This window comes from Embiotoca jacksoni, unplaced genomic scaffold (assembly GCF_022577435.1).
Source record: "Embiotoca jacksoni isolate LCO1_2020_lvr unplaced genomic scaffold, fEmbJac1.0.p SCAF_15, whole genome shotgun sequence".
Classification (NCBI taxonomy): domain Eukaryota; kingdom Metazoa; phylum Chordata; class Actinopteri; family Embiotocidae; genus Embiotoca; species Embiotoca jacksoni.
The window spans coordinates 13253369-13259368 of NW_027185285.1; the positions used below are offsets into that span (position 1 = coordinate 13253369).

At 42.7% G+C, this 6000-nt stretch overlaps 1 protein-coding gene across 1 annotated transcript in view; it reads right to left on the reverse strand.

Moving 5' to 3' along the window:
- Nucleotides 1-5566, reverse strand: part of grin2aa (glutamate receptor, ionotropic, N-methyl D-aspartate 2A, a) — a 157421-nt gene extending 151855 nt beyond the window's left edge. The window contains exon 1 of the mRNA XM_069149718.1: nucleotides 4932-5566. The gene's annotated coding sequence lies outside the window, so the exon portion shown is untranslated. The remainder of the gene's footprint in view (nucleotides 1-4931) is intronic.
- Nucleotides 5567-6000: the final 434 nt, after the last annotated feature.

Below are 6000 nucleotides of genomic sequence, written 5' to 3' on the forward strand. Positions count from 1 at the left end.
TCCACCGTTGTACATTATCAAGCTCTATTGTTTGTCTTTGTGTCCCCACTCTATAATTGTCCCACGACATATGCCCAGTTATACAAAGACCAGTTCAAAAATAACTCCATTCTAAAATAACTCAGCTTTGTTTCTCCATTTGTTCACCGTTTCCCTGTCTGCCATCACACCCTCCCCCATTTCCGTATTCCTATTTCTCTCAACTAATTTCATTCCCCAAGTTCTGTATCCTTCTGTCCCTTTCTATTTCAAGAGTTTCACTCTAAAATGAGATTCTGTCATTTGAAGAAAACAGACACCAAGAAAAAGAAATTGTATGAATACCAATGTGCTGCTGAATTTATAGGTCTGGTTGCCTTTGCATATGAATTAACCATCTGTAGAAGGATTGGAAGCATTTTTATTTTTTTTAAGAATATAAGACAGTTTTGAGGATTTTATTTTATTTTATTTGTTTTGGTAGTTTTTATAATTGACAATATACAACTGGTAAACTAAAGCTTTTACTTTCCTTCTCTTGAGCACCTGTGTTTAGGAGGTTTATTGGTCATTCTGAGAAAGATTATTGGCTGCACAGTGAAATACGTTCACCAAAAGCAATTTTTGCAGGAGCAGCTGGAGCTTGGTACCAAACTTTGATACTTTGAAGGCACCGTCCGAATTGGTTTGGTGGTATCTAGCATTGAAAAATGATTTGTCATTTGGTACGAACTTGTGATGCCAACGTAAATCATTTTCATTTTAAAACTTATAACTTTTGCTCCATTTATACAAGAGTAACTCTCACTGGTGTCAGTGAGCCACAGCAGTGAACATATGTAGCTTCTACTGTGGCAGCCTGTGCATTGAAACCAATCAGTTTAAACTTATGTTACGTAAATCTTCTGCTTGAACACCTTCTTTCACTCATTTCAAAATCATTTTTGGCCATACACGTGTCAAAACTGTGAGCACTGCAGTAACAGGAAGCTTTTCTGTGCCAGCCGGCAAGCTAGTGTCTACTAAGGGCATGTGAGGCGTTTACGGGACATTGGGAAATAGTAGCGTCAAGCAATTGCTTCCATGCGAGGGATTTCCAGAACATCGCTGAATGGTCTTGTAGTAACTGACAAGGGAGGAGTTTAGGGGACAGTTGTTAATTGAAGCTACAGATAACAACCAGGGTTACACTCTCCCCCACTAAAATGCATGATAACTACAGATTTGTACCAAAATTTGTATTGTTTTCTTTTTCTTCAAATGGATTTTATAAAAATTTGATTGGCACATGAATTGCAAATATTTGAATGATACTCAGTCATATGATCAGCCGTAGACATCTTGGCTGAGGTGGTGAGAAAAACAGGCCAAGTCCAAATTAAAATGTGTCCTGGCTACCTCGGTCTACTTTGCATAATATATTTAATACATAATGTAATGTTTTACAATAAAGGTTCTAAAATTGTGAGATGCCTATATTTGAGACTAGTTTTTCCAAAAAAGGAAGTCGTGATAGAGTAGAAAGAGTGACCGTGTCCATGTAAAGAGGAGGTGAGGGGGGATTGGGTGGAAAGAACAGATGACTTTCACCCAGCAGACCAATATTCAAGTCCTGTTGAAAGCTAAAATGAACATGGATGTATTTTATGTAAACATAAGTAAGTAAATTTACACAGTATATTTACTTATGTTAAGTATGCTACTTTGATTTGATTTGATTTGTTTGATTTTGAGCCAAATCTTGTCCTAAACCAAACCAAGTGGTTTTGGTGCCTATATCGAACTGCAACATTTAATGCAAACTATGAATTTTTGCTAAACCTCACCATGTGGTTTCGGATCCTAAACCTCGGGCACCTTGCGCACATGTCTGAGATGCCAGTGAGCTTTGTTAGACAGTCCAGGCCAACAGAAAAGACTAGGCCAAGAAAACTTAGGCATGTCACAATTTGTAAGGTGTTATCTTGAAACTAATCCATTTTGCGCTTTGGACCAACATAGCTATTACATATTTTGATGTGAGACTCAGTTTGGTAAAGAGTGCCACTTATAGAAACTCAATATCATCAAGTCAATATCGTCAAGTGAAACATATCACCCCTTAAACCTAAGCAAACTTTAGAAGTACAAAAAATACTGTAATAGTATGTAGAAATGTTTCCAAGATTACTGGTGAACTGGTAATTTAACAGGTCAGTTTACTGGTGATGGTACTCTAATAGTTAATCTGAAAGATCCTTCAGAAGTCTGAAAAAATAGCCCTGGTAATGTAATCAGGGGTGATTTTGATGAGCCAAGTTACTCACATTTCTAAAATAAACCTTGTCAACTTTTACCAAGCACACAAAAATATTATCATTATAGGAAATGGAGGATCCAGTGTTTTTCTGGAGCTAGACCAACATGAGGAACTAGACATCGAAAAACCTCAACCTTTGATGCTTAAATGTTGACCATTCTTTTCAATAATAAGTTCCCCCAACTTTCAAGTACAGTAACCCTTGAAATACACAAACTGTTCCCCATATACCTGACATTCCTCTCCATTGTCACATCATTCCTTTATCCATTCTCTCCCAGCCATTCTCTCATTCAATCTCTCTCTCAGGCCCCAGCCATCTGCTCCGTGTGCCCTGACATGTGCATGAACGCCCATGAGAAGCCCAGTGGAAGTAATCGTCTGTTACCACTCAGGCTTCAACATGTTGTCTGCCCACTGCACATACCTATTTAGTTCCCTACAAACCCAATGTGTGTGTGTGTGTGTGTGTGTGTGTGTGTGTGTGTGTGTGTGTGTGTGTGTGTGTGTGTGTGTGAGAGAGAGAGGGGGAGACTGACTGGGATTGTATTCTGGATGTGCTCTCTCTGTTTCTTTGCTCCCTCTCTCTGCACCTGATGCCCAAAGCACACCTCTGCCTCCTCGCTGTATTGGAAGATCAAACTGTAGTGCGTTCCCACATTCGTTGATTTTCACTTCTTTTAGAGCTAATTGTATCAGTCACTTCCTGCATAATTAACATGCAGGGATCCCATGTTAGAACACCGTCTCTCTTTATGAATTCAAATTTCAATTGGCTGTATTGGGCATGACATTTAAATCATTTGTGTTGCCAAAACATAAGGGGCAAGCAAAGGAAAGTAATGGTGACCAGAATTCAAACACGTTGTCCAACAGTGTCAATATGGGTTGATAATGTCACTTGACTTCTTGCTTTGTATCATCAAGCAAAGATCTGAGTCTTGTGAAGTTTCTGTTTTCCGACAACAGGAAAATAATTCTCCGATGCCATCTTTGAAGGCCACAGTCAGTCAGAGGTGATTTCAGGCTTTATTCAGCCATGAAGACCAACGATGAATCTGAAACAGCGACACGGATTTGCACGAGAAATCTCTCTCTCTACCTGTTCTGGACCTGAATTTCAGCCGTTTACGGGTTTCAGAAGTGTCCTCTGATTGAAGCGATTGAGAGTTTCGTTCTGCTAATGCTGTCTTCATCTATATGTAAATAAAGGTGCATTAAAAATCAATCACACCTATCTCTCCCACGTACACGCACACGCACACACACAAAACCTCAATCTGCCAGTCTTTCATCTTCTCACAGTCCCCTGTTCTTTTTTTACACCCTTCTCTCTTGCATCTGCTAAGGTTTATAACTGGCACAAAAAAAAAATGTATGCAACAATACTTTATAACACTTTTCTACCTAAACACGAGCAAACACACACATCCACCCTCTTGCTGAACAGGTAATATTCCAGTACAAGCAAGAAAACCATAAAACTGAATTTTGTAGTCTACAGTAGGATCTGGGAAGGTGGCATTTTTTGGTGTCATAATAATATGGATTGCCCTTCCATGGGCTGAAGCCTGTACATATGGAGGGGAGGGGGGAAGGGGGGGGGGGCTTTTCTGTGAGGAGAACTGCGCTTCAACAACGTGACTGAATCCGGAGAACAGAAAAGAAAAGGTGGAGGGGCGGGAGGGGGGGGGGGGGGGGGGTTCATTTGGATTTCCCCATTAGATTGAATGAAGCCAACACAATACAAGTGCGACCCCTACCGGTACAATGTGGGCCTGTCTCCTGCACTCCTGCCCAAGACGATCCACACACGGTGTGAATATATATATATATATATATATATATATATTAAAAAAAAAAAATTTAGGGCCAAAGCCCGTGTTCACTTTATGGCACGATTCAAAGGAGGGCAGACAAAACATGTTCCCCCTAAAATTAAGGAACAACTTAAAAAGTAAGCAACGTGTTCTGAGACACATCGTTAATGTAACTGGTTGTTCGTCCTGATGTGGGATGGAGAGGAGCTGGAAGTTGTGCCAACGAGTGGCACGACCAAAACCCCGCAATGTGTTATCCAACCTCGGAAGAAAAATCACCAGCACGCACACCCATCTTTTATTTTACCTCTAATCTCTTTAGAGCAAAACCTGCTTCTCTGTTTGTGGTTATACAGAGATCATTTGGGAGGTGACTGGTGCACGAGGAACTACAAAAGGAGGCTTCATTTCTTTATATTTTAGATGTACATGCAGTTAATAGGTGAATTTATGGCGAAAGATGAACTGTTGTTGTGTATATGCCGTACAGATGCGCTTTGAAGCTGCCTGCGCTTCACTCACTGCGCCAGCCTTATGAATTAATAGGAAATCACAGCACTTGACGTAAGAGCTGAGAGAGGAGATTGTGATATTTTGTTTGCGCCTCAAACTGCCTGCCTTTTATCCTTTAAATCCAAGTTGATCGTGTTTTAGGGACGGCTGTTCCGTCTGTGGTGTTGTGCCGCACTTTGGTTTAGGGACGCTTGTGGGTAAAAAGCGGCACGGCGCCCGCTGAGCGAAGGGGGGAGGTGGTGGTGGCGGTGGAGGGGTACGGTTAATGATCGCTACAACCCAAAATTAAGAGCGAAATAAAGACATGGCAAAGTACTTACAGCATCTCCCTTCCACAGAGCTCCAAAACAGTGGTGTGAGATGACATTGCAACAGTCCCCTCTCTCCTCTGAGAAACCATGCAGCCTCTGATGGTGACCACTCTCACGAACACCGCACAGCAGGAGAATAAAAAAAAGAAACCAAAAAAAAAAAAATCACTGAATCTCCGGTGATGAATTATTCCCACCGTGTCCAAGAAAATGTATGAAATCCCCCCGCTTTATCACTTCACGAGCGCGCGACTGCGAATAAAAATCACTGTTGTTGTAATCCAATCTTCATTGTGTGTGCGCCTATACTGCTGATTCTCCACTGCAATCTCTCCTGGCCCCGCACATCGTGGGGGCTCAACCTGCCTCGGTGTGATCAGAGCACCCCGTATCCCGTTATTCCCGTCCCGGGAGGAGAGGAGCGCAGAGGAGGGAAGAGGCAGGCGAGCGGCCGCCGGACGCACGCACAGACGCACATGCACATTGACTAGAGGCTCCGGCAGCCTGCGAAACCGTGCGTGGGACCCGCTCCCAACGTCTCTCCCTTCTCTCCCCGTCGTGCACGTCAAATACGTGTGTGCGAGAGAGTGGAAGTGTGTGTGCCGAGTGTGCTCGCGTTTGGTCTGTGTGTATGCCTGCGCGCTTCTGCAGAGGCAGGGGCAGCTGGATAGATAGACGGACTGGCGGTCCGTCGGTCTGTCGCTCCCCCCCCCCCCCCTCTCTCTCTCCCCTGCTCTCTGCGCTAAAGCTCCATCAGGAAGTCGCTCAGAGACTAAACGGGCTACAGTGAGAGTTGTTCGAGATCAAAAACGAGTTAGACAACAATTTGACCCTCCTTCCTCGGACATTTCACCGTCCTATTTTATTTTTTTTGTCAAAATCATCCTCTGTTTGACTACAACTGCTTCCTCCAGCCATTTCTTTCGGGATCAATCCATCCGGAAAACCGGAGCACAACAGTGCAGATAAGTGGTGTAAAGAAAAAAAAAAAAAAATAACAACAGGCCTGTGAAGAAATGCCACATGAATGTCAAGTGCTTCACCCTCGGTTGCAACTGTGGATGAATTAAAATGGTGA